Below are 11,417 nucleotides of genomic sequence, written 5' to 3'. Positions count from 1 at the left end.
CATTTGTTAAAAAAACCATCTTGAATTCAATAATAAATAACTGAAATAGTTGAATTGGGCTTGTTTCATGCTTGTCCTTATTTTTATGACACATTTCCACTGAACACTTTTAAGTTCCTCATCCGCAGCATTCTTGAAAACCCAAATAGATAAAAAAAAAATTGGCAAACATCGAAAAAAACTAATAATAAGAATACAAAAATGAATCAGAGGGGTGCAAGTCCAAAATCATCAATTTTTAGTTATATTTACCTAACGATTCCTCATGTTTCAATGCACATCTGGTGCTAATTTCGAATTTTTTGTACTATTTTTGAGCACTTTTTCGATTGAATTTAAATTGCTCGAATTCGAAAATAATATGAAATGATGCAGTCAGTGGTATTTTATACGATCAACTGATTTTTAAATGGAACTCTCAACTGTACATGAACAAATTTGCATGTTTGTATCAACATGAAATGGCGCCAAGGACGCATTGAAGGACAGGGATCGGAACGTTGTGAGTTCGAGACTGAGGAAAAAGAGACACATAAAGTTGAATAAGGTTCAGTTTTTTTTCGCAGTAAACATCATTTTGTATTGTTTTTATGTTCACGGCGAAAAATATAATTGCTTTGGAATACAGTAACAATAAATTGTATTAAATGGTGAAGAAAGTTGTACAAACCTAAGGCTACCTGCAAAAGGAAATTGTAATCAAATTGTAAGACAGGCAAAAGAAAGTTGTAAGTTGTACAATCCTAAGATTTTGTGCTAAGCAAAGTTGCTATCAAATTGTTGAAAACGCAATACAAAGTTTTATATTTTCAAGGTGAGCAAAATTTGATCTGTATATTGCCTCCACTTTGGTACGTACAGGCTCATATAGAATGTTCTATACAACTTTTTCAGATTGTACACAAGTGTGTATATCTCAGAAACAACTGAAATATACAGACCAAAATGTTCACTGGGTGGTCCTGTATCCTACTGGTTTTATATATCACTTTCTGATAGACGCGCTATGGCAGCAACGACCTTCTACGTTCAGCAAAAAATGCTTTTAACGTCATTTTACACACTTTTGCTTTAATGAATCCATTTCAATTTAAAAACATCGGATAGATTCTGGTTTAAGCGAACAATTACAAAACTAAGAATAAGCAAATTTTTGTCTCGATTTTCAGCAAAAAAAATTGCTGGAAAAGTCCAGCAATCCATATTTTTGCTGGAAACCAGCAAACATTTTCGTTCTTGCTGATTTTCCCAGCACTTGATCTTCATTGCTGAAAAACCAGTAATCGGTCTGTCAAACTCGAATTTGTTTTAGTTTTGGCTAGTTATTTTTTGTTGAGTGCAAAAAGTGTTTGTTTGTTTCTCGTGTATGCAACTGTGGAGGATTAAGTATTTAATCCAAAGATAATTTTTTTTGAAAAGATAAAGAATTTAATAAAGGAACTAATAATTTTATTTTTATTTCAGATGGAACATGTTGTCCAAAACTTGGCCAAAAGTGACCAATCCACGGGCAGCTTTAATTTTATTAGGTTTTAAAAATTTGAATAAACTCAAGAAAAATGAACAAACCAGTTTTCGATTATTAAAATTGTTGAAACTCACTCGCGACGAACGACCGACTGTTTACCGCGACGATTATAAGGTACTGACCGCGTGGCGAATATAAACAACAACAGAGAGACTCAAGTGAGAACGTCAGTTCGCTATTGTTTCAACAATCGATGAAGAGTGAATTCGTAGTGTTCACTGGAATTGTTGCCAGTTGAACACTACGGAAACCAATAGCGAAGTGTTGCCAATATGGCGGATAATCCAATTATCAATATCAATCACTATTGTAACCTGACCTTTTAACATCACTTGACGTAAATAAATATGATTACGATATCAGTTTTCCGATACAAACTTGCGTTCATTATTTCGATATTACAACAAATATGACAACCATGTAGGTTTAATATTGATATTCAAATTTAAAATCTAGTTTAGAATCTGAAAATCCCCATTTGTTTTTAAAATAAAGAGCTGATTTCCAGCAACTGAGATAACTGGATTCCAGCAATTGAGATTGCTGGATTTCCAGAAATTGAGTTTGCTTATCGTTTTCAGCAATTAAAATTGCTGGAAAGTCAGATTTCCAGCAAAAAAAATGCTGTGTGCCATGTTATATAAAAATAGTATTAAGTGGATCATTAAGACACCTACATATGTCAGATGATATTATTTTCAATAAACAATAAACTATTAGTCCTTCATAAATTTTTACTTCTTAAATTTACTCTAGTTTATAGTTTTTTTTAGCTAGTGGCGTTTGCTTCACTCATACAGTGTTTGAAAACAGGTCTTTTCAAAAGCATCTCAACATTATTATTCTCGATTCCAGTTGAAAACTCAACTCAAATTTTAAAAGTATCAAAAATTTTTACCAGTTTTTCATGTTTTCTATACGTATCTCCTACGATTTTGTGGTGTGGAGTGTTTTTTATCTTCTGCTGTATGAATAATAAATTCGTTGAGAATTTTTTTGTCGATACATTTTTGACCTTTTACTAAGAAACTTATTTAAAAAATAGTTTTTTCAGTATCATTTGAAAAAATTTATATGAGATAATTTTTTAGCATGCTTCTTTTTTAGGTTTTGCCAATTGTATTTTTTTCTGTGCATTCAAATCGTTTGAGATATTCTACAGTACTGATTAAAGCTAAAATTTAAAAAAAAAATATATATCTAGACTATATGTGGGCTGGTAAGATAAAAAAAACTGAGGTGTTTTGAGGTCCTCAATTTTTTGTTTTGTCTTAATATGCACCCACTTTCCTTTAATTTGTAACTAAATGATACGAAGTTAAGGTCTTCGACAACGTTCTTCATTGGAAAAAAAAACATTTAAAAAAATTATAAATTGACACAAAAACGATAAAATGCTTTCCATGGAAAATAGGAAGATCATATTTCCATACAAACCAAAAAGATAAAATTCACCTACGATGGCTTTTGATCCGAAACGGGAGTTTTCAGATTTCAATATTGACTCAGTCTGATGCCTGCCTTGTAGTACCATGTGTGATTCAATCTGTTGGTTGAAATTTGTTAAGTTCCTATTGATGAAATTTTTAACTTGATTTGGTCACATATTTTGGCCTGATTTCATTTGAAAGTACATAATTTTTTTCCATACTTTTTTGCCTCATAGTCGCTTCTAGCCCTAAAGTTCTTAAAAAGTAGACTATCAGTCAGATTTCCAGTCCAGTCCAGAATCCGTGCACCCATGGTGGACTATCTACATACATACACCTACATACATACATCACCTTCTGATAGACCTAGGATTAATTTCCGTTCGAAATGTATACTTTCGAAAATCAGCTGATATGAATGAAATCTTCAAGTCGAAAAGTTTGGAAAAAAAAGTACATACTTTTGAATCTTTGACCATTTTTCTTTAGTTGTGTAAATCTTTGTCAAATTCCTCCAAATCCGGTGATCTGATGCATCATCTTTTATCGGAAAGCCGCTTAAGGTGAGGCATTTCCAGCGCTTATCCCCGCACCGAACGAGCTTACCCAGCACCAAGTAGTAGTATAGGTAGTTGTTAAGCCTCGTTATTTTGCCTGGCGTTCCCTGCCTTTAAGGTGCCATTTTTTTATTTTGTTGTTGCCCTTCCCTACCACATGTTCCTAAAATGGACACAAACCTCCAAATGGGGGTGTCGATCGAGGTTGAAGGTGGACGAATGCCGGGAATCGTTCGGGAACGCTGGCACTGGTACTGATCCCCGGCTCGGGCTTGAGGAGGTGCAACGAACGCAAAAATCAAATCAGTTGAGTATAATCTGAATGGAAATGGTCACAGGTGAGGAAGTGGGAAGGAAGTGTGTTGTAGGGATTGGATTGTGTCCCCGGGTTTGCCGTTGATGCCGTTTTTCGATTGGACCACAACACAACGCAAACGACACAGACAACAGAGGGTCGGTTCGATTCTCGCGCGGATCTCACGGGAAGAAAACGGGACGCTAATAACAATAATACCCTTTAGCCATCGAATCTCACACCATCCATTCTCATCGAAGGCCGCAAGTCAGGCGGAAACGAACGAAAAAGTATGCTAAAACCTGATTTACAAATAAAAAATAAGTAAATCCATATGCATGTAAACTTTGTGCTTAACAAACAAGCCAACATTGTCGTCTGTCGTTGGTTCGTTTCGTTTCGATTCGTTCGCCTGGATCGATCGTGTAAGCCTTTTAGCTTGGGTCCATTCACTGGGAAATTCTGCTGGGATGCTGCATCTCGGGCGCATCTCGCTAGTCAGTCGCTAGGCCGAAAACATGGACGCTTCTGTGTGCTGCTGCTGCCGATGCTGATTGTGGTGGTGATCCTGAGCCTCTGAGCCTGAGCGTGCGCGCGAAGATCATCATTCACCGCCAGGGACGTCAATTGGCTGCGATGCAAACATCCTGTTGTAGTATTTTTATTATTATTATTATTATTATTTTTATTATTTGTACCCTCGCGCGTTTGATGCACAATAACTACAACAACAACAACGGCGACAACAAAAAAAACCCACCGGTGGTGGTGGATCACGAAAATGCAAAATTTATTGACAACAATGGACACCGGAGACTGAAAAACGAACCAAACAGCAGCAGCCGGACAGAGCCAGGACGAAGAAATACCTCCAATATCTGCATATTCCTACATATTGAGTGTGGTCGTTAAAATAAAAGCCAGACGAATCGAGTCAAGTCGAGCTGAGTTAAGCGAGCGAAAATCCCATTCGCCAGTATGGGGTCAACAGACGATTTGCAAATCATTCAAAAGGATATGCAAATATAAATATTAAATGAATCAACATTTATGGAACGGTTGACAGCTTCGGGGGCTTTCCTTTCAGCAGCAACGACCCACAGAAGAAGAAAAAAAAAACTTCGGACGACTTCGACACTGACGCAAATTGAATTCAAGATGTTAAAGAGCGGCCTCGCTTTGGGATAAATACGATGCGTGTGCCTGTGTGTTTGTTTGTCATTTTGCTGATTGCTCATTGTTGATGCGAGGCATCGAAAATTCCTGTAGGATAAGTGTACTTTCGAATTTGAGAACTTCAAGATTTTAAAGATGATTTTCTTAAGAACCAGTCCTCAGTGATGTAAGACAGATTTGGATGAAATCAGCCATAAAATAGTCTACACTAAGCTTGCCAGAATCATCCGGACTTTGTAGCGTTTTCATGTGGCAAATTCTAGCCAAATTGAGTGTTAGAAACTTATTGACCTAAAGGTCCCAATAAAAATGAAGGCTTAAGCGCCAAATTTACCGAGAAGTTTGCCAACATCTTCAATTTGTTGCCCGGTGGCTAGCAGGAAGTCGTGGTACTTAGCTACACCCAAAATGCCTGTATGCAAACCATGAGTAATCAATATCATGCCAATTACATAAATAAGAAAAGAACGCGAAAACGGATGATTTAATTTGCTTCCACCGGCATCAACCTCCCAGCGCAACCGGAAGGCCTAATCGAAGCATACAATCTGCAGCAGCAGCCTCAAAAATCTGCGCTTCCGAAGCCAATTCCATCTTTTTCTCACTGGAAGGCCAAATCATAACAAACAATCAGCAGCAGCAGCCTTAAAAATCGGCACTTACTAAGCCAAATCCGTATTTTTCCACCGGAAAGCCAAACCATAACAAATAACCAGCAGCAGCAGCATAAAAATCCGTGCTTCCTAAGCAAATTCCGTCTTTTTCCACCGGAAAGCCAAATCAAAGCAAACAAGCAGCAGAAGCAGTCTTTAAAATCTGCACTTCCTTAGCCAATTCCGTATGTTTTCCCGGAAGGCTAAGTCAATGTAAACAATTAGTAGAAGCTGCATGAAAATCTGCGCTTCCAAATTCACTCTGTCTTTTCTACCGGATGTCCAAACCAAAAAAAAAACAGTAGCACCAGTCTTAACCTGCGCTCTCAAAGCCATTCCGTCTTTTTACACAGGAAAGCAAAATCATAACAAACAATCAACAGCAGTAGCCTTAAAAATCTGCACTCCCTAAGCCAATTCCGTTTTTTTATCACCGGATGGCCAAATCAAAACAAACAATCAGCCGCAACAGTTCTAAAAATCTGCGCTTTTAAAGCCATTTCGTCTTTTCCATGTGACCGAATTAGAAACAATTTTGTTCGTAGCAGCCGCCTTGGAAATCTGTGCTCCCTGTGCCAATTCGTCTTTCTACCGAAGGTCGAATCAAAAATAAATTTTTCGTAGCAGAAACCTTGACAAACTGCGCTCTCTGTCCTTATTCTACCAACCATGCCATTTATTGTCTTGATTTCAAGATTCTTATGAATCTCATTTCAGAGATTCACTCACAAGAATATATTAATGACTGACTTTGTTATGGGTTTTTCGCCTAGTGTTGTCAAAAAAAAAACAAACGTTGCCATCGACATTGATTTAATTTTATTTATCTTCAGTGTTGCCAAATAAAACCATTATTTTATTTTATTTTTAATTTCGTTTTATTTATTTTCTGCATATCCTTCATCTCATCCCTACAGTAGACAGTTAGCGAAATACAATTCCCATCCTAAGGAAATCCATTCCCTTTCCTGTTTCCTTCAGAAGACAAAGGACTATCTTGAAAGGAGGCCAAACGTCCGGAAGCCATTGAGAAAGCCTATGAAAAATATCTCTCCTCCTGCATCAAGCTCAGGTATTATAAAAATGGTGTTGTGGTTGTAAGTTCGATTCTCACTTCCCTACGGCCCTGTGTTTTTTTTTAAATTTTCTTCTTTCTGGGATGAATTATTCAAAATGATAAAAGTCTCATAAAATGTTTTTCTTGAATGTACAGATCACGAATCATTATGCTTGGGAGCTCGAGTCCGTATGCCAGTAGTACTTTTTCAAACATATCATCTTTGGCATAGAACACTTTTCAGCGCATTTTCAGCACAGAGTTTTGCTAAATTGGCATTGGATTTTTGCAACCTGAGTATAGGATTTGAAATCAAAGTTTATATGAATATAAGTATGGAATAAGTGACTATTTTGTGTTAAAAAATGCTACAGCCTCACTGTTGCACTGAACTGAGCTGAATCTTATAGCTAAAGATTCGAAGAACAACTTTGCTTTGCCTCTATGATGCGTCCGTCAAAAGCTATGACGATTTTAAAACTAAGGTAATTTTATTTGATTTTTTTGCTACCTTTCAAATGGCACCCCTGCACTGCATTTTGTGTAGGAGGGTAGGAGCCATTATGCGTTGGAAACTAGCTGGCGTGTTTTCCCATATGCTGAGGTGTTTTCGTGTCATTTGGTGGGTTTTACGTGAAAGTTATTAATTAATACGGGTTTTCTAGGTCGGAAATTGATTCTGATAAGTTAAAAACCCCTACCACCTCTGAAAAGAAGAAGTTTAATATAAAGCATAGTTCATATTAAACCTGCATGCCCTCAAAATGTAGGTCTTTTATTGCACTTTAAAGGATAATTAACAAAAAAATATACCGATGTGGTTTTGATGAAATCTCGAACTTTTATTTCAATAAAACTCATCATAGTTAGGACCTCAGCGGCCATTTTGTTCCACCATCTCTTTATCTCTGTTGCATCCCGAGTCGTCCTACCATTCTCCTTCTTCTTCTGCTTGACAATTGCTCAACATTTTTCGATAGGGCGGATTTGAGGGCAGTTGGGTGGGTTGATATCCTTTTCGACAAAATCCACCCTGATAGTCCAAAGCAACCAAAAGTCCCATATCTAATAAAATCGCGTGCATCCAAATTTCGAATTTTGCCTCACAAAGGTTACAAAGGGATTTGGTACCGAACTTCCTCGTATGCGAGCATGAAAGTTACAAAATGTTTCTCAAATAGCCTTTTTTTTGACACGTCAATCGCATCACTCAGTATTAAAGTAACAAACAGGGCCTCAAATAGCCTTTAATGAACTGGAATTTCCGAAAAGTTCCGTAGCCTATTTTTGTAACATGTCAATCGCATCCATTCTTTATAAAAATTACAAATTGGTTCTCAAATAGCCTTCCATGGACTTGATTTTTTTTTTCTTTTTTTTAAAGGAATTTAACTCATTAAGGTCATTCTTCCTCGATTTATGTGGTGTATAACCCATTTGGGCCATTCATCTCGGTTCCTTATTGACTTGATGTTTCAAAAAGTTCCTTAAATAGACTTTTTGTGACATGTCCGCCATTTCATGAATATGAAATGTAAACAAACATCACAAAAGGGCATATAATAAATAAATCATTTTTGTAACTCGGAAATTGTTGAAATGTTGAACAACTTAAAGCTAACTCGTAAAGGATGGTTTTTGAGAAGTTTAAATTTTACTTACCACTAAATTATCACACATTGAAATTCAGTTGAAGCAATTCATGAATTAAATGTTTAGATAAACTTAAGAATTTGTATAATTTTATGCTTAAAAGTCATAAACATGGAATTCCATTTTTAAATCGATATTATTTTAACGGATGTTTGATTTATATGCCGTTTTGCAATGTTTCTGAGCAAAATTTAACATGCATCTCCACTGCAGGAGGTTGGCTGCCTTAGCAGATATTCTAGGAAAGCGTATTACCACTTCGAATTTCAGCTGCTGGTAAGGTAACATCTAGGCGTGGCCTCGTGGCAGCGTGTTTGGCTATCACCTCAAAGAGTCGCAGTTCAAATTTGGTATCAGGACCTTTTTTTTCATTAGATGGTATGATTGCTTGAGTATGAAAATCAAACAAGTAGCAAAACTGGCGTGCGTGCCGGCATGTATCGAATAAAATCAAAAACAAAGCAATTAAGTCAGATGAATTGAGGTGATGGGAGGAGAGGAGGGGAGAGGAGAGGAGAGATTTTTGTTTTGTTTTGCTGATTGAACGATTTCTTGTGAGCTGAACAGAAGGTCGTTCAAATCTGTCCCCCTTATTCTGCGCCGCGCGTGAGGTGACGATAGTCGAGTCACCCTAGTCACCCGATTCCAGTAGTCGCTTTAGGTGAAAAAGGTCTTTTAGAATGAACTTGTTGAATTCTTATCCTAATCTAGTAGTCAGCTGGACATGAACCTCTGTCACATCGGCTTCGAGAATAAGGTGACAAGACTCGCATGACTCCGACTCGTCTCGACTATCGTCACCTCACGCGCGGCGCAGAAAAAGGGATTGTAATGAAACTTCAAAGTTTCAATAAGAACTTAAATTGTGGGCTGAACTAAAGGAACTTTAGTTTATTGATTATGCCAATTAAGTTGTGTTTGATCTTTTTAACGAGACTTTTGGTTGCTTGGGGTGTCAGCTTGCCAAATCTTGCCAAAACTTAAATGGTCTTTTGTGAGACCTAATGTACGAAAGAATACGATTTTTCAGGCCTTCCCCTTGTATTTACATCTTGAATTTCACGGTCTTGTTTGTCACTTAAACCGGGGTTTTCGTCCGCAGCTGCAAATAGCTTGCCACATCAAACACTTTCTTGCAAAGTTATCGGCAAAAACAAATTTGAGTTTGCCGGAGACATCACCCCGACCAGTGGCTTTATAAAATTTTTGGCCTGGAAGCTGCCCAAAAATCCATCTTCACGTACGTTTCGTCATCCATGAGGATGCATCCGTCTTACTTCGTTTGAACATTGTTATAAAACTTCGGGCACGTCCTTTGGCTACTTCATTCTGCTTCAATGTCCGGGTTTGATTGTTTACTGGTCCGATAAGATCATATTCCTTCGCACAGACGAATCCTTCTGACAGTGCACCGGTCGGCATTGAATTTCTTGGCGATATCATAGTCCGACTGCCCTGGGTTTACCTTGATCGTTCTCAACACCTTCAAATGTTGTTTCCGATCCTTAGTTCCACGTTCCACTATGATGCTTGGTATCGACCTGCCGATCGATAGTACGCATCTCACAGAAACGTTTAGAAACGCTGCACGCGGTAGATTTGACTATTTTCAACGATTTCTCGATTTTTTAACCTAACCACGTCGGGGCTTTGACACGGGTGTCCAAAATTCATTTTAGTATCACGGCTTCCACCACGTGTAACTTTTTTGAAACAAAAACGAATCGTAATGAAATTCTCAACACTGATAGAGGAAACATACCAAAACAAAGAACTGTCAAAACATTCCAGGTCCGACTACTAGGAACGCTGTGGTACAATATACAGTGCGTCCAGATTTAAGATGAACTATTCATAAAGTCGGGTTCAGGTCAATAAAATACACCATCTTATGCAAATCGGATGCTTAAAGAACAGCATTTTACAGGAATATTACGTCCAAACGTTGTCCCGATTCACCCCAGTTTACGGTACACTTCGCTAATTTCAACCTTTATTTCAGTTAACTGTTTTTCTAGGATTTAATATGAGGGATTTAAAACTGGCTGATGATATAATGGAAAAAGTAGATTTTGGTGTTTTAGCCATACAAAACATCTGGCCTCTAAGTGTACAATCTGATTCATAAAGCTTTACATACAATAAAATCTATAAAACAGTGCATTTAATCCAAGGTGGCAGAATCGCACCCAGGAGGCCACCCTCGATTGTGCATGGCCTACTTTACGCTGTGAGACATGAGACAACACCAGAACGATCAGCCTCGGCCAGCACATATGACAGTCGCAGGCGTGAGCTGATTCAATTTTTTTTAATATTTATGAAAACAATAAAATGTCGGATTACCGAACGCCGAACCCTGTATTCTGGTCGCGCAGAAGAAGGAGGAGAACTACAACGTTGAGAGTCACTTAAGATCCTCGTGAGGTTTTTTTTCCACATACCTACATAGGTGGGTATTTCTGCAACCCCACCACAGTCAGACAGACCAACAGCTTGGTCAAAATACCTTCTGGAGGTACCTCGTCTACATAATGGCAGCAGTGGGTGCGCGCAAGCACATCTGCGTAAGTCCGACAGCAAGCATTGGGCGCGTTAACGAGGCGCAGTAAAGAGTGCGCAGAAGAGAGGTGCTAACAACGGCCACAAATTAGCCGGTGGACTTACGATTAAGTAAGATTTATTACGGCTTTATCACCTCGCGCTGCTCTACCCCGAGCTACATACATACTTCTCACAACAACAACAACAACAACAACAACGGAGTGTTCCGACTGAAGTCCGCGCCAATGTGCCAATCCGGACCCTCTTAGTTAGATGATAATGATGCCCGTATTTATGGATCCTCGGCCGGTAAATGGATTCTCTTGTTGGTGGGATTCCTATCTTAATAACAGGCGTTTGGGAATGATTTCATTTCTAAATAAAAATGTCTCCACAATTTATGGCCAACGATCGCGAACATATGTTTCCGATTGAAGTGCGCTGATTTGAATCGTCGTCATCATCATCGTTGAGAGTCCGAGGTGGCAGATAATCATATCTAGCGTTGTTGTGGATTGATAATC

This window comes from Uranotaenia lowii, chromosome 2 (assembly GCF_029784155.1).
Source record: "Uranotaenia lowii strain MFRU-FL chromosome 2, ASM2978415v1, whole genome shotgun sequence".
Taxonomy (NCBI): domain Eukaryota; kingdom Metazoa; phylum Arthropoda; class Insecta; order Diptera; family Culicidae; genus Uranotaenia; species Uranotaenia lowii.
The sequence above is the reverse complement of the archived record's forward strand: the minus strand, read 5'-3'. Positions refer to the sequence as shown.